Source organism: Protopterus annectens, chromosome 15.part0, assembly GCF_019279795.1.
Source record: "Protopterus annectens isolate FY-2018-M chromosome 15.part0, PAN1.0, whole genome shotgun sequence".
Lineage (NCBI taxonomy): Eukaryota > Metazoa > Chordata > Ceratodontiformes > Protopteridae > Protopterus > Protopterus annectens.
Window position 1 is genome coordinate 215413551 of NC_056749.1, and position 19001 is coordinate 215432551.

Sequence of the window (19001 nt, forward strand, 5' to 3'; positions counted from 1 at the left end):
ATTTGCTACTGTGTGTGCGCAGCGCAACGCAGTAGAAACAGTGTGGGCTTTATTGAATCTGGCCATATAACTAAAAACAACTTCTTGAAATGAAACTAGGCTTCCTTTATATGAAGGCATGGCAACCAATAAATGAAATGGGACATACTCCTGCCATAGATATGTTATGTGCAGATGCATTAGTAACAATAAACTATACTTGCACCATATAGGCAGTATAATTGGATCATTTGGACATTTTAATTGTAATGCTGTTGGCGTAATTTATATTGCTATCAGTTCATCTTGAGAAGGCTTTTATGTTATCTGTTATGAAGACCAAGAAAAAGCTTTGGCAAGAATATATGACTACATATATGCAAAAAAATGCTTTATTTAAACACAGCATTATGTGTCAGATATGTTTTTTAATTTGTATTTGATGTCTTGCTTTTTGGACATCAGCAGAGGTGATTTTAATAATCAAGTCAAAAAGAAGAAATTCTAGTGGTAGCATAGGTTGCTAGCTGATACAGTGGTAGAGTGAATCCTGAAACACAGAGACTGAATGGCCGAAAGAACGGGAAAAAATATATACACACATATATATATATATATATATATATATATATATATATATATATATATATATATATATATATATATACTAAGTCTAAGATGCCATTTCTTAGAATGTTTCCCTTTTTTCCAAGGTATGGAGATGTCAGAGTTGATTTATACATACGTGTGGGTGTGTGGGGGGCTTGCTCCCCTGAAAAAAGAAGACGTTTTAAGCAGAACAGTGATTTTTTGAAATTTGGTCTTGTCCATGTTTTTAGTCTTTTTTTTTTGGCATTTCGGCTGTCAACATTTTGAGTGTCGACATTTCAATAGGGAGCTGATACATTTCGTGGTTTGAATGACTACTTAAGTCTCTTTATGTTTAACATTTCAAGGATTTTAATTTTAATAAACTAATCTGGATTGCTATGTTTTATTATATCTTTCGTTTGTTCTTTTGGTTTCCTGGATTTTTACTAGCCAGTTTTATTTTGTTTTCTAAATGCGGTTATATTTAAAGCCACTAGATTGCAGCAGAAGTTAGGAAATGTTGCATAACTAGGTTATATAATTAATTATTTTATGCTTGTTTAATTGCAGAAAGCAGTCATCTAATTGATGTCCATAAACCATTTAAGTACTGGGTTTCATCCTTGTTAATTTTATCTGATAAAGTCTGTATTGTTGCAGATAAAAGCGCTTATTAATCATTTTTTTATCATAGCCAATGGTTTTATTTTTTTGTTATTGTTTTACTGTTTCTCTCTGTTAGATGGATAAAACCAGGATGGGGTCCCTGATAGTGTTTACTGGTTAGGTGTTGAGAAGGAAATTGAAAAGTTCTGTGGTGGGTGTCCTGAGTATACAACCAATAATCTTATCTCCCCAAGGAAAAGGTAGTTTTATGTTTGGTGAAATACTCTGGGCTCACTGTGGACATTTCAAAATATAAAATTGGAATGATCAAGTTGTTAATACCCTTGGTAAGTAACTGGAAGGGGACAAATGCAATCACAGAAAGAGAAGGCAGAGACTTTTAGACAGTGTCCCATCCCTCAGTCCAAGAAACAGGTGAGAGCCTTCTTAGGACTTATTGGGGGCTACTGGAAGTTTATCTCTCAGTTCTCCTCCATTGTATACTCACTTAGCAACCTCATTAAGAGGTAGATGCCTGAGCAGATCTGATGGACCTTACAGGTTGAAGAAGCATTTCAGAGGCTTAAGCAAAGCCTTTGTGCAAAACTGGCCTTGGTGTCATCTAACCTCTCTTATATATATATATATATATATATATATATATATATATATATATATATATATATATATATATATATATATATAGATATATAGATATAGATATACACAAACACACACGCTTAAACACAGATGCCTTAGAGGTTAGCTTGGGGTTTGCATTAATATAAAAAGTGGGCAATGAGGAGCACCCAGTTTATGACTTCAGTAAACAAAATGTATAAGATGAAACAAAATATTTCACCAAATAAAGTTTACCAAAACCAAATTTGAGGTAAATTTTGCCTCCCAGTACAACCACAAGGATTCTTTAGTTAAGTCCACAACCTCAAAGCAATACACAATTGTATGAAGAGCTCATTGTAAATGGAGCCACCTACAGTGGCATAGCTGTGGGCAGGGGCAATGGGGTGGTCCATCTAGGGCAGCACTTTAATAGTTCAATAAAAAAATGTGTTTTTAGGGGCGGGTGTTCTTTTTTAAGAACTGTTCCATAGCCGGTCTGGTTGCATCATGACTGTGCATGTGCATACGTCCTGTGTTTGCTGAACGCCCATGCTATTTTAAATACAGCTCCTTCACCAACTAAGGGGAACTGACGGAATTTTGCTGTTGAAATTAAGGGAGATTGAATTGACGGAATTTTTCTATACTCCTTATTGCTGCTGCAAGTTTCACTTGGCAGAATTTTGCTGTGCTTCGGTGTGTTTTATTTTGCTGCTTCTTGTGCTTTCTTTTGCTTCAAGTAAGGGAATTTCAATTCACAAATTGTGTGTTTTGCTGCTCCATGTAAGGGGAATGGGAAATGGTGTGTTCAAGTAAGGAAATTCATTTCACGGAGTGTGTGTGTGTGTGTGTGTGTGTGTGTGTGTGTGTGTGTGTGTGTGTGTGTGTATGCATGCGTGTGTGTGTGTGTGTGTGTGTGTGTGTGTGTGCGTGCCTGAGTGTGTGTGTGTGTGTGTGTGCGCACGTGCATGTGTGTGTATGTGTGAGTGTGTGCGCATGCGTGCGTGTGTGTGTGTGTGTGTGTGTGTGTGTGTGTGTGTGTGTGTGTGTGTGTGTGTGTGTGTGTGTGTGTGTGTGTAATGCCCCATTTAGGTATACCTGGTGGTTAGTATTACTCAGGCTCAAACCTTGTTCCTTAGGCACAAGAAACAAGAGCCTGAATTCCCTACCCATACCACCACTTGTGATTCAAGGAGTTGAGTCCATAGCTCTCAACTGTCCAGATTTTCACATAATGTCTGCAATGTTTGGCTCATACGATTAGTCTGTTCCTCCTTAAAATTTGTGGTTTTCTGGCAAACCAGTGAGAACTGAATTCACTAAATAATGATAGCCATTTAAGCTTTAGTCTTCCTATCTTTCACGAAGTGCATGGTAACACAAAACATTTTAAACATTGCTTGTATAATCTTAGAAAGTTGCTAGAATAAAATGTGTCCCTGGTTTTGGGCCTTTGCCCCCCCCATTAAATTTTTTGTGCTGCAAATTTGAGAGATATAGTTGAATGTCAAGTGGATTTTACAAAGCGCTGAGAGCTTCAGGGGAAGAGAAGTTTGGTGTGCTTATGCCAAGCCTGGTTGCGCTGTGAATAGCACACTATGTAGTATACTTGCTTTTGATGCAGAAAGCTGTGGGTTCTACTCCCCAATATTTAGATGGATTGTTGATACTGCACTGTGTTGTACTTTAAAGGGGGTGGATGCTGCAGTACTGAGAATGTCCACCTTTGGAGGAGATACCTAGTAACTACAAACCTGTTATCAGTTTGCCATCCACTCCCTATTGCAATATTACTAGCTTATCATTTTTAATCTAACATAAGCAATTTATTCTTCAAGGGCAGCAGGCACTTTATTTGTACATGAAACAATGAAATATAAAGTTATTTGCTAGCAGCAACCTCATTATTAGTTACAGATCTCTTTAATGTGGAAATATTTAGATGACTTTTACTTCTGCAGAGATTGTGCATATTTACTGACATTGGTGGATTGTAATGACAGAAGATTAAGTAGACTTTTATGATGGAAGTGTTCCGAACTGGGCAGTTTTGTTCTTATTGGTTCATACATTTAGTTTCATTGCTTAATGGAAAAATGTTCAAAATGATAAAATTTAAAACACACTCTAACACATGTGCTGTATTATCTAAAGAATATAATTTAATACAATCAGGAAGGTGAATCAAATAACACATATGTGTTTGCATGGTCCTAAATGTGTGGAAGGGGCCTGTGATTTAAAAACAGCCCAAAGGGAAACTTTATCCGCCACTGACCAGATGCATTTTTTTAATGTGGGTTTCAATGTAATTTCAATGAATGTGAGTTTCAAGGGCAGAGAAGTTTTAATGCTAAGTCTGTTTTCATTGTGAAACAGTAGTGCTTTGTTTAGCAGATGTCTATCAGTGTCTGTGCTATAAAATTTAAAATAAAAGTCTTAAATGAAATGCATATAATCATTGTAGAATAAAGCATAAAGCAGTATGCACATTACAGTGTTTATGGTACATGGGTAGAAACAGCCAAGTAATGGGACACTGGAATGGCTGCAGAGGTGAGGGCTGTGAATGGGGTGCCCCATTTGACCATGATTTTGTGAGGGGCACCAAACTCAAAGACAGCCCCGGGTGCCACAAACTCTAGCTACGCTACTGGCCACCTACACTGATCCAGAAGATATAGCAACCTACTGGTTAACAAATTCACCTCCAACGTTGCCCCTCCACCTTCCCTCAGAAAATACCATCAAATATAACTTCCCTACTATCACTATGGGACAGGTCCTTAATGCTAAGAACACTGCATCAATGGGCCCAGACAATATCCCAGGATGCCTTCTAAATAGCATGAAACATGACCTGTCAGGCCTTATACAATTGTATTTAGCTGGAACCTTCAAACAGGCTTTGTGCTTCATGAATGGAAAACAGCAACAGTCATCCCTCTGCACAAAGGTGTGCCATCTACAGACCCTGGAAACTACAGACCCATGAGTCTCACTAGTCTTATATGCAATGCCATGGAAAGAATTGTCATGAAAATAATCAATAATGATATAGTAAACCTCCAGACACTGGACCCAAACCCAGTTTGGTTTCATCAAGGCAGGTCATGCCTACTCAACCCGGTGGAATTCTTTGAGAAGGTTACCAAATCAGTGGATGAGGGCAAAATGGTTTACACTGCCTACCTTGACCTGACCAAGGCATTTGACACAATACTCCACTCAGGCATTGTTAATAAACTCAAGAGGTTAGTTACAAACCCATATGTCACCCAGTGGATAGCCAACTGGCTCATAGACAGGACCTAGGAAGTTAAAATTGGGGAGTCAACATCTACAAAGAGGCAATTCACAAGTGGAGTCCCTCAGGGATCAGTTCTTGGATCAATCCTTTTTGGTATTTACTTCTCTGAAGTCAAGGCCAATGTCATTGGTCTCTGGCTGACAAATTTGCAGTTGATTGCAAATTAGGAGGGTCTATATTATATGTTCAAAGTTTGAAAACTTCAAACGTTAAATAATCTAATATAAATGTTCGAAGTTTCAAACATCGGACATATAATAAAATAAAAAAATAAAATAAACGGAACTTACCTGACTAGTGTAGTCAGGGAGGCAAGCCCCCCTGCAACCCCCCACGTGGTGGGCTCTACTCCCACACCCCCCGCTCTTTAAATATACCAACTCCGAGACTGCAGCATAGTGCGGTAAAGGGATGATTTTCCTTACTGCACTGTAGTGCAGTCTTGGAGTTGGTATATTTAAATTGCGGGGGGTGTGGGGGGTGCAGGGAGGCTTGACCCCCTGCCTACAGCTGTTAGGTTTGTTTTTTTTTTTTTTTTTTTTTTTTTACATACGTTCGAAGTTTTATAACTTCGAACATCTAAATTCGATATTTCAATGTTCGAAGTTATAAAACTTCGAACATATGACTGAGACCCAATTAGGAGCTGTCATTGAATCCAGCACTGGAACAGATGTTCTTTAGGAAGGGCTGACACAGAGAAATAACTGGTGTCAGAGCCATGGACTAAAACTATATGCCAAGAAATGCATAATAGTACCTTCGGGAAGTCATCTACCCATGGTAACTATCATGTCGATTAGAGTTGACCCACAAGTCAGGAATTTGGGGATACACATAGATAGCAATCTAACCTTTGCCCATCATGTGTCTACAGTAGACAGGAAATTGTTCTATATTGTGCAACTTATAAACAAAGATATGGCATCTAGGTCTAAGGATGTCATTCTTCCACTGTACTCAGTATTCATTAGACCTATCATTGAGTACAATGCCCCCTTTGGTATGTATCTAACCAGGCATTTCCAACAATTGGAACGTCCACAGAGGTTCATCAGTAAAAGAATACAGGGTGTAAGTAAACTATCCTATGCAGGCCACCTCAAGGCCCTATCCCTGTGTTCTGTGTCCTACAAACTGTTGAGGAAAGATATATGCCTGGCATATAGCACATTGCCAGACCCAACTGTGATGGACCTTCTGTATATCAGCAAAACAAACAGCACCACAATTACACATTCTAAAGACTTAAACCCTGCCTGTGATATAAATAGGATCTGTTGGAGAGACAGGTATGTATCCCAGAGACTACCCCGCCTCTGTAACAGGCTCCCCATCCATGTGAAGCAGAGTTCCTCCCAAATCCAGTTCAAGTGTAACTTGGTTAATTGGATGGAGAACAGGAAATTCATCCCTGGCTTGACACTTGTAGCTTTAATGGACACAGGCATCCTGTACATGGTTCATCTCCCAGGCCCCTGCTTGTAAATGTTTCATCTCCAAAGCCCCTGCTTACACTTATCAAGGGTACCAGAACATGTCAGAGATTTGGGATGCATGGCTAGGTTTAAAAAGGCCCTTGTGATCATTAGTCTAGTAAACACCTATGAACCATTAAAATACAATGTCTGGCCACCAAATGAGCTGTAGGGTCCCTACACTACTACCTGCTGGGCTCAGAATTCACACTGTTCATGAACCACACACAACATCCAATGGCTTCATCAGTATAAGAAAGGGAATGTGAAGCTCTACAGGTGAGACCTAGTACTTTAGCCATTCCATTTAAGGACTGAGCATCACTACCACAATCTAGATGGTCTGTCTTGGGTGCACAGACTTTCCTGTAGGCTTGAAGCCAGTAGGTTCAAGCAAGAGGGGAGGGTTACCTATAACATAATGTGGTAGTTCCAGTTGGGCAAACAGGACAAAACGTGAGATTTTTTTTTGTATTAGCCAGTGACAAGCTCAAAGTATGGAGTACCTGGGTTTATAAAGAACATAGAAAAGCCATTACTCAGGGGTCTGCAGTAGGGAAGAGTAATTTGACTGCTCTCTTTAAGCCAGCATACCAGAGCATACAGGTAGGAAAGTAGCTAGTATCCTTCACCTATTTCAGTTGGGGTTATTTTCAATATGACAAGAGTCATTTTAGGAGTCCAGAGGAGTCTGGAACACTTGTATTTGGAGGTTTACTATCAAAGTGTGGAACGGTACCTTATACGAAAATGGGATGGTCAAATGTGTCTATTCCAGTTTCTGTAATGCTGATCCAGAAATGTTCGATTTCTCATTAGCAAATGATAGTGTGCATTCACTAATGTGGGATTGATGTTTGGATAACAGATCACACTACAGTGGGGATTGGGAAAGTTATCCTTTTCTTTACTCTAGTGCGATTTCGGAGTTGGAATATATAATATACAATGGGTGCGGGGGTTACAGGAGGGTTTGCCACCCTGCAAAACTGTAAAAATTTGTGCTGTAGACATGTAATTCCTATGGCAGCTTCAGCACATGTGCCTGAGGGCTTGACATCATCACCTGACATTTTGAATAAGTGCGAATGTGGATGTCAAGGTGATGATTTCCAACATTCTGTAAACGTAGCATTCTCGCAAATTGGAAATGTCAGTTCAGGCAATTAAATAGATTTTGTTTTGAGATCCAACATTTTGATAGTAAACCGTGTTTGGATATCATGATAGACTGTCTTAGGCTGGAGCAATCAGCTATGAGGTGGAAGTCCAGGGAGTGGTCTGTGTGTGCTGGTGAAATCATGGTAGTTGAGTAGCTGGAGGTTACCTATATTGAACCAGAGGGAGTCTGGCAGATATTATCTTTTTAGTTTTGCCAAAGGAAGTCTAGAGAATGAGACACTCTGAAACCTTTGATTGTGCATTAGCAAATACCCCCCTGGACTTTTTGTTAAATTTTTACTTTTGGGGATGAAACTGTACTGCATAAAAGGCTCTGTGTGGGGGGAATTCATGAATGTACTGTGATGTGTACACCCCATGTACATATCATGGTGCTTTTTTTATATTCAGCAATGATCCTAGCATGGTGCATCATGGTGCTCTAGCACGAAGATATAAAGCACTGCATAGGCCTATCTCCACAGCCATGCTGAATGCTAATGAGTCAGTCCAGGGGAGAGGCATATACTAATTAGTCATGTGCTGTCTCCTGAAGAACTGCTTCCAGGAAGGCATCTACATACTGAGTGATTCAAGTGGTAGTTGGCCATGTTTGTCTACTGTGGTATGGGAATCAGAAGATGGGAAGAATTATTAGACAACAGAAATATATCACCAATATAATGCCATAATGACACCAACATCAATATGGGGATTGAGGGAATTACAAGACACTAGGGATATGTTAACAGTAAAGTGCCATAATAACAGTGATATCATCAGTATGGGGATCAGGATAATCACTAGACACCAGGAATTTCTACTTGTATGTGCCATAATGGCACTTACAGCAGTATGGGGATCGGGGGTGGTGCTGTACTTCACATCAGGGCAACTACAAGTGTGCCATAATGGGGCAACAATTATTATGGTGACTGGAGATTGGGGGTGGGGATGACCACAGGAGGGTAAACATTTCAGGGGGACAGGTGTGGGGACTGTGGTGTGTGTGTGTGTGTGTGTGTGTGTGTGTGTGTGTGTGTGTGTGTGTGTGTGTGTGTGTGTGTGTGTATGTGTGTGTTTGAATGTGCACTTATTTGTGGGTGTAGTGTCAATGCCTACATGGGCAGCAGTTTACTACTGTGATGTTTGGATTAGCAATGATCTGCACATTGTAGTAGTAATTGCAATTCAGAGAAATGCAAATTAGCTGATAATGAGGTCTTTCCTCATTGTGGCTAAGTGGTCTCTGAATAGCAAAGTACTGCTTTATGGGAACAAAGCCTTTTTTATGCTAGGCCCTTTAATGAATTCCTGACTATGTTTAACTTGTTTACAGGGGGTACAAATCAGGAAAACATTTCACCTTTAAAAGAGACTCTGTACACTTGTGTTGATTGTTGCTGCTATTGTGGCAGCTGGGCTAAACTGTTACTTTTTTACATGTCTCCCTAGTTCATTACTATATTTCATGATGGTTACTTTTTGATGAAAACAGACAGATTTGTGTTTTATTAATAAAGCACTACTGTTTCTGAAGAAACTGGATTTGTTCTTTACCTAAAATTTTCACAACTCTTAAGGTGTACCTCTTCACATATTAATCATTGACAGTAGTGCAGCTTGAGCCTATGCCACTGACCATCACAGAGTCAACTGAGGAGAAAGAGGAGTAAAATAGCTGTGTACATTTGCAACTCCTAAGGTAGAGTGTTTGGGCATGTCTCTGTGAATGTGTAACTCAATACAGGCTTCTTTTGGGAGATTATAGAATTTATGGGGAGCATTTATTTGGAGGGAGATCAGGGCTGTCTGTGGGCTTATATCACTAATGGAAATGAAGGCAGTGCCACAATCCACAAACTGCATGCCAGTCCTAAGGAATGTACTGAGCATGCATGAGAAGTTAAGTTTAATTTGAACTATCCTGACCCCACCTTGGTTGACGGCACCACTTTTGCATGACCCATTTCCAACCCATTGATCCCTCAGTCCAAGAACAATAAATTAATCAGTTGGGTGTTTGGGGTAACCTGAATGGACAGAATGAGGAACTGAGGCAAAAGAATAACAGAATGCTGTCATTGTTGCTCTCTGATGTAGGAGGATAAACTCTTGACTATGGCCAAGTGGACCAAGGTTTGATTAACAGCTCAGCATAAGGAGATGACGGAAATGTTAGAGTAATGACAAATCTATGCCTGTTCGCCCCTTGAATTATGTATGTCAAGAAGCTTCTCGCAGGCTCTCATTCCTATTGCAGAAGAGGAAGAAAATGGTGTCTGTTATAAGGGCAGGGCCAGGCCACTGAGGCTTATCACACCAGTAAAGGCAGGGTCATCCTTGTATCAGCTCAATGCATACCCAGCCTTCGAGTGTATTTTGGCACATCCAGTGAATGTAGGTAGGAAAAAGAAAATTCTGTGATGGCAGACGGGATAACAGCTGTACTGCAGTCATGCAGTGATAGATATGAGGGGTATATGTATGTATGTAAATAAAATGTGTAAGTGCAATTGTATGCATGTATAATGCTACCATGTGCCTATTATGAAACAGAAACAAAAGAATACTTGTTCTTCCTTCATGCCTGCCAGAAGATAATTTATTGGGGCAAGATTGTGGTACTTATTTATTTTACCTTATTTGCTTTTGTTACCAGGAAAGTTCGTCTGGAAACTGAAATGCCCATTTTTATGAAGGTCTGTGGAGAAAAAGCTCCAAAACAAGGATAGAAATACATTTTTGACAAATCAAAAGAAAAATGGTCGCCAAACATTTTTTTACAAAGTATTTCAAAGCAATCAGTCAACAACATTATTTACAAAACATATACTATATAAATACACTTGTACAGTATACATAGTGGTCAGAGTTAGGACTGCATACTTCTGTAGGTGTGGAATAGTTGCATAGTTTATTAGTTGCCAGGTGATACCTTATGGTAAATTTGATTTGTTGCAGGTTATTAAAAGTCTGATGTCATTTGGAAGTTTGTTCCAGACCTTGGAGATGGCAAGAGAGAATAGCAAGTCATTGTAATAATTATTAGATTTATTAGAAAAAGTTAGTTTACGTTTTTGCGGATCTTTCTGTTCAATTTTGTACATGCCATTGGATGAGACTGGTCAGCAAGGGTGTTTTAGGTGGATGGTGAAGTATTTTGTGTGCTGCTAAAGCTTGATGTGTTGAGGGAGTTCAGGCCAGTTGAGGGCATTGAGCATTATGCAATGATTGCAGCAGTTTGGAAGGCTGCAGGTGCTTTTTAATTTGTGTTTGGTGAAAGAAATGAAATTTCTGAATAATGTTGAGGCATATGGGTGGGTAGGAAGGAGAAGGGAGGTTGTATCTATTTTTTTTTTTACTATGGTGACTTAACGTGTTCTTTGCTCTGTAAAGAAAGTCTAGTATGCAGTGTGTCTTTCTGACTGCAGTGTCAATGTGCAGATCAGATTTTACTTGTCATAGGTTCATAGGTAGGTACTAGGCTATTGGCCCTAGGGCCTATATAAGCCTAGCCAAAAAGGTACCCAAGCTTTTGCCACCCAAGAAAATTATTTTCCTGTGCCCCTGTTGAGCAGAGTCACAGAGGTGATCCCCGGGGTGAATTTCCTATTTCCCATCCAATCATCAAAATTTTTCTTGAAGAGTGCTAATGAGGAGCTTTGTTTGATATAGATAGGTAGTTTGTTCTAGAGTATGGGAAGTCTCTGGGACAGGAATCTATCCCTCCAGCATGTTCTGTTTATTGTGGTGACAAGGTTTAGGTCCCTAGAGTGTGTAGTTCGGAGGCATTGGGATTTCTTTAAGTGGAGCATGTCCAACAGCTCTGGGTTTGACATAGCTTTGTATGTTAGGCAGAGATTGTCTTTGAGTAGAAGTAAAGCTGGAGTTTTTTTAGATGGTCTGTGTAGGGCATCTGTTTGAGGCTGGTAATCCTCTTTGTGAGGTGTTTCTGTGGTCTTTCCAGTTGTTGTAGATGTCTTGTGAGGTACATACCAAAAGGGGCATTGTACTCTATAATGGGTCTAATGAGTGACGAGTAGAGGGGAATAATGACCTCTTTTTTCCTGGATGAGAAACCTTTTGTGATGAGGTGTGCCATGTAGAAGGATTTCCTGACTACTGTGGCGATGTGATTATCAAGGGAGAGACTACTGTCAACCTGTGTCCCAAGGTCTCTTATAACACTTTTGGTGTTAAGTAGACTACCACTTATGTGGTAGCTCATGGGTACTGAGTTTTTACCAAAGGGGATGACAACGCACTTTTTGGCATTGAGCTTGAGGCCATGGCTTTGACACCAGGCATCTGTCTCAGTGAGGCCCTTTTGTAGGATGTCCACATCGTTAGAAGTTTCGATTATGGCTCCTAGTTTGCAGTCATCTGCAAACTTTGTTAGCCAAATACCCTCTGTGTTAGCCTGTACTTCAGAAAAGTAGATACCAAACAGGAGAGGACTCAGGACTGAACCCTGTGGTACTCCACTTGTCACTGGTCTGAAGTCGGATTTGGAGTCTGCTACTTTCACAGTGTGGGTTCTGTCAGTGAGCCAGTTGGCAACCCATCTTGTGACATAGGGATTTATACCTAGTTTAGTGAGTTTATCTATAATTCCAGAGTGGGGGATGGTGTCAAAAGCCTTGGCGCGATCTAGATAGGATGTGTGAACCACCTTAACCTTGTCTATGGCTTTGGTGACTGCCTCAAAGAAGTCTATCAGGCTTAGGAGACATGATCTGCCTTTTACAAACCTGAACTGGGTGGGGTCCAGAGTTTGGAGATTACGAATGTCTTTGTTTATAAGTTCCATGATGATACATTCCATGGCCTTGCAGACCAGGCTCATTAGGCTAATGGGGTGGTAGTTCCCGGGGTCTGTGGTGGCTCCCCCTTTTTGGAGTGGAATAGCTGTCACTATTCAACATTCAGTGGGCACAAAGCCTGAGGTGAGGCTATGACTGAACATGGTGCTTAGGTGGGGTGCCAGTTCTTACTGTAGTTCATGTAGAACGCAGCCTGGGATGTTGTCAGGCCCCATGGATGCTGTGATGTTCTTCATGTTTCACTGTTGCAGTCATCACATTTGGGTTATCTGCCTGCAGGTAGCCCTCAGCCGGCCTAAATACCAGAGTCTTCAGATTTCTGTGTCAGATGTTGTCACTTCTTCCATGACGTCAGGTCGTCAGGGGTATAAAACATGCAGCCGATGCCATTACATCAGTCTTTCTTGCCGTGCTGTGCCCGAAGCAGAAGCAGTTTGCAAGTGCCGGTCGTCCGACTCCTAAAATTTTCGTTTTCGAGTTTCAGACCTGAAGTCTTCAAAAAGATAAGTACCCCGTTGGGATCCTTTTTTCTTGCTCTAACCGATGTCAGAAAAAATTAACAATTGTCTTGCCTGTCGAAAGCAAATACCTCATAGAGATTTTCATTCTTACTGCATCACCTGTTTAGGTCTAGACCACGATGTTCCTCGCTGTTGGTTTTGTGCCTTGTTCAATGCCCGAACTATTTGTCGTCAGGATATTTTTGTAGCTAAATACTTTCGTTCTCAATCTCCATACTCCGAAATGGCTTCCTTAAGCCATCCGACTACCGATCTTCCAAAAAAACTGCAAGGATAAAGACAGAGACAGACCGCTTAGGTCCAAAACTACCGTTAAGCTAGTCGCCAGTCCGCCGGTGCTCAGTGAGGCGCTTTTGCAGCCCCTGATACCCACTACTACTGATTCGCAGGCCTCTACTGAGACCCATTCAGAGTCTGGTATGCCGCGAGCTGCTTCTTCGACTATGGAACCTATGGATGTCTCTACCTTGGATAGATCTGGAGCCGCTGTGCAGGCACCGGCTTTTGAGGGTGTATTCAGGCCTACTGATTTTCATATTAAACCAACGACTTCATTTCAAGCTAAGAATTCCGAATTCCTCAGGCCTAAAGCTCGCACTAAGCCTAGAAAACCAATGACCAAAGTGCATTGTCAGGCCCATATGCCTCAAAAACAAATGATTATAGTGTCTGAAGACCTTATTAACTTAATTAGTGGAAGTCAGCCTTTCACCTCTAAGAGAGCTAGAATTGATTTTCTTTCTGATTCATCTGAGGATTAATCTGATATCTTTGCTCCTTCTGACTACCAGTATTTACCCTTATCTACTTTTGAGGATTCTGATGCAGAGAATTCCGTTCCCTCTGCTTCCCCTCCAGAAGATTTTTCTTTTGAGGAAACCTTGCATTCCCTTAGGGACCATTTTCATTGGGAAAGCCAGGAGTTTTCACAGTCCAAAAAGATACTTAGGGAATTTTTAAACCTGCCTCAACACAGGCCTCTAGCTATCCCTCCTGTGTTGCAAAATTGTAGATGACATTTTTTTGGAATCTAGCTTTACCCCAGACACTTTGCCTCCTGCTCCCAGGAATCCTGACAGGTACTACAGAGTACCGGACTCTCACAAATTCCTGTTCAAGAATCCTACTACGGATCTAGAGACCATTTCCCAAGGACCAAAAGGCAGTAAGACTACAACTGCCAAAAATCCTACCCCTTCTGATAGGGATTCTAGAACTTTAGACAGATGGGGTAAGAAGGTATATACTTCTGCTACTTTGGCCATTAAGGCTTTAAATTGCCAGTTTCATATGTTAAAGTATCAGCAGTATATTATGGGATTAATTAAACAGACAATGATGTTGATTCCTGACTGTGCTGAACACAAAGATTTACAAGAGTTAATGCATTCTTCTGACCAAGTAGGTAAACATACTTTGCAATGTGGTTTTGATGCTTTAAAAGCATCTTGCAGGGCTGCTGTTACTGGGTCTGTCCTTAGAAGGCATGCTTGACTTAAGAAACAAAACATGCCAGATCATGTTAAAGGTAAATTACTGGATGCACCCTTAAACCAAGAGCGCCTTTTTGTACAGCCACCTAGATTCAGTAGACATTGATCTTCAGAGAACTGGTCCTTTCCAGTCCCTTCCAGGTCTTCTCAGTCCAAACCCAGGAGCAGCAGACTACCAAGATGGCAGTCTCAGGCTATGCACAGATCTAAGCAGTGGGGGGCCCCCACTTCCAAAGCAGGGAGTAGTAATCCACCCCCTATGTAAAAATGGCACAATGACTTATCCTTAACTCTTCCAAGCCTTCTCAACTACTTGCTCCCTTAGGAGGGAAATCTGCCTGCAAAAAACTAGGAACTCATTACCCAGGACAAATGGGTTTTAAACATAGTTTCTCTAGGATACATATTCCACTTCCACTCACTCCCATCCCCAAGTGGATGGCCAGACCTCCCCCCAACCAGTGGGTGGAGGCCCAAGAACAAGTACTCTCTCTCTTCTCAGTATCAGGACTATTCAACCTGTCCCAACAGAACAAAGGGGGCAAGGTTTTTATTCAAGACTGTTCCTGGTTCCCAGAAAAGAGAACTCCTGGTGCCCTATCCTGGACCTTTTTATTCTCAACACCTTTCTGGTGGTTCCAAAATTCAAAATGCTAACTCTTCAACAGCTTCTTCCTATGCTAGCCAAGGATGGCTGGCTGGCAACTCTAGACTTAAAAGAAGCTTACCTTCACATCCCAATAAGGGAATCTTGCAGAAAATACCTACGCTTCAGGGCAGGCTCCATGCACTATCAGTTCTCTGCACTTCCCTTTGGCTTATCTACTGCACCCAGGGTGTTCACAAAGTGCCTAGCTCCAGCCATTGCATTTTACAGGCAGAGAAATATTCAGATTTACCCATACTTGGACGATTGCCTGATTCAGGGAGAGAGTCAGGACTTGCTATTACAACACCTGGCATTTGTAAAGAGACTTCTAACCTCTCTGGGGTATACCATCAGTGAGAAGAAATCATACCTATTACCCTGCCAACAGATTGTATTCCTGGGAGCATGCTTGAACACAACTTCCCATATGGCATTCCTCACTCCAGAGAAACAAATTCATTTGACAACCTACTTCAAACTACTGGCCACAAAAGCCCAGCTATCTGCAAGGAAAATCCTCCAAGCCCTGGGATTCATGGCCTCTTGCATTCTGTTAATTCCATATGCAAGGCTGCATATGAGGAAACTTCAATGTATCTAAAAAGTCTATGGTGTCAAGCATTCTCAGGACCTGGAAACAATGATTCCTATCATTCCTTGTCTAAGGGCAGAGTTCCTTTTGGTGGGCAGAGGCCTGCTACCACAACAAGGGACTCCCTTTCACTCTACCCCCTGCTGCCCAAACCCTAACAACAGACACATCAGACTATGCATGGGGGGCTCACATGGCAGGGAAGTATATTCAGGGCAAATGGAACCCAAAACCGATGCACCTGCATATCAATCAAAAAGAAATGTTAGCTTTAGAGAATGCTCTGACAGCCTTCAAAGACCTTATTCTTCCAGGACAACTATTGGTAAAGACAGGCAACACCATAGTTATGTGGTACATAAACAAGCAGAGGGGAACCCATTCCTACCCACTCTGCAGACTAGCCATGGCTCTGTGGAACACAGCCTTGAGCTACCAAGTGAACCTACAAGCTCAGTTCCTGCCAGGTAAACTAAATTCACTGGCAAATGACTTAAGCAGAAATCTCATCGACCCACATGAATGGAAACTGGAACCCAAAATATTCAAGCTCTTGAAGAGCAAATGGGGGACACCAGAGGTAGACCTGTTTACCTCCCCTCAGAACTACCAATTGAACAAATTCTGTACCAGAACTCCCCACAGTCAAGCTTGGAAAGTGGATGCCCTGTCCTTTTCCTGGGAAAGCATCTCAGTTTATGCCTTTCCCCCTCTGCCTCTCCTCTCGAAGGTTCTACTAAAGACCGAACAGGACAAGCCAAGGACAATACTGATTGCACCAGACTGGCCACGCTAGCACTGGTACCCCCTTTTGCACAGTCTGGCAGTGCTACAACCTTGGCACCTGCCTCCTACCCCTTCCCTGCTGTCCCAGCAGGTGGGCCAGATTCTGCACCCTCAGCTTCAAACCCTCAACCTTGCAGCCTGGCTAATTCCCTGAGCTCACCTACAGCAACCCTCAGTAAGCAGGTACTCAATGTCATTCTTGAGGCAAGGAGGCCTAGTACTAGAAAATCCTATTCAGAAAAGTGGAAAAGATACTGTTCCTGGAGCCAGGTTCAGATTTTTTAACAGAAATGCTCCACAAGGGCCTATCCTTTTCTTCAAATAAGATTCATGCCTCTGCCATATCAGCACATTATAATACTGAGCCACCCCTCTTCTCTCATCCCCTGCTAAAACAATTCATAAGAGGGGCCAAAATTTTAAGACCACCACAGGAGAGCTCCCACTCCAGCCTGGGACCTTAACTTTGTATTGGAAAAACTCACTCTTCCCCCCTTTGAAGCAGCTGCTACAGCAGAGTTAAAATTCCTTTCTTGGAAAACAGCGTTACTTCTAGCCATCACTTCAGCAAGAAGAGTGTCTGAACTGCAGGCCCTCATGGCAGTGGAACCCTTCATTATCTTCCATGCAGACAGGGTTTCCCTCAGGACTAATCCATCCTTTATGCCCAAGGTGGTGTCTAGTGTGGCTCTAAACCACTCCATTCATTTGCCTATGTTTTTCCCTAATCCTCAGAATAAAGGGGAAAGGATACTGCATTCTCTGGACGTACACAGACAGCTTAGATTCTATTTGGGCAGGACTAAGCCACTCAGAAAATCTGACCAGCTGCTAGTTAGCTTTGCTGCAGGGACAGAGGGGAAGGCCATTTCAAAGCAAAACATTTCCAAATGGATTGCACATTGCATCCATTTCTGCTACAAACACCATGGAAAACCTACCCCACAGGGGATAAGAACACATTCCACCTGGGCTGCATCTACCTCTACTGCATTTCTCAGAGGAGTCCCTACCAGGGACATCCTGGAAGCTGCAACCTGGAGATCTGTACATACTTTCACCAAGCATTACCACCTTTTTATCTTTTCTAAATCCAGAGCTGGATTTGCCACAGCAGACTTACAGGGCCTTATTGCTAGCCCTAATGCTCTTTAACTACCTACACTCTTCTTTAGCTTTGGGAATTAATCCAAATGTGATGACTGCAACAGTGAAACAGGAAGAACATAGTAAAGTTGTGTACACTTAACATAAATGTAGATGTTCGAGTGTATTCACTGTTGCAGTCCTGGTTACCCTCCCTCCAGCCCCCTGACTTCTCTTGACTTTTGCCTTTCCTCTTTGTTTGGCATATACTATATCATGTGTACTTACTTTTTGCGGGGAGTGTTCCATACCATATAATTGCTTCCTATTGTGGGGGCACCTGACATCTTGGGCAAGAAAAACTGATGTAATGGTGTCAGCTACATGTTTTATACCCCTGACGACTTGAGGTTATGAAAGAAGCGACAGTATCTGACTCAGAAATCCGAAGACTCTGCTATTCAGGCCAGCTGAGGGCTACCTGCAGGCAGATAACACAAATATGATGACTGCAACAGTGAATACACTCGAAAATCTGCATTTATGGTAAGTGTACACAACTGTACTTTCTTGGCTTTGGAAAGTGTGGTTTTTACCTGTGCAGCCATGATTACAGGAACTTTGCATTCTTCTGGTATAGAGATGGGCCCTTTAGGGGGTCAGAGGGGGGTAAAGTTAGCACGGAATCTATCTGCCAGGATGTTGGCAATATCAGTTGGTTCTGTATTATTAGTGCCATAGTGCTGTAACTCAGAGTAGATCTGAGTGTTGCCATTGAGATTCTTGACATAGCTATAGAATGCTTTGTGGTTGTCTTTAGAATTAATGGCGATTTTGTTTTTGTAATTAGCTTTGGAGAATTTAATGAGAGATCTCAACTTCTTACTGAGGCTGACCAGGGAGTTCCTTCAATCTTGGGATTTTACTCTTTTTTGCAACAGTTTCTTTCTTCTGTTGTAGTTTGTTTATGGCAAGGGACCACCAGATTGGCTTCCTTTTTTTGGAGGATAGCATCTTGGTTCTGTTAGGCATAGCATGATCCACGCACTCGTGTAAGTGCTTATAAAGTGCATTTGTGTAGGATTCAGCTGTCATACCTCTATTGCCTGTCTACATGTATGTTGTGAAGTTTTCCACTTCTGTCTTAAGAAGCGTGAAGTTGGCTTTGGAGAAATTTTTTTACGGTGGTTTCCCTAATGGGGGGTTGGGGGCGGGATGTCGATGTCTAGGGTGATTAGCTTGTGATCGGATCTGACCAATGAGGAACTGACCTCTGGTGTGCAACACCGGTCACCCATG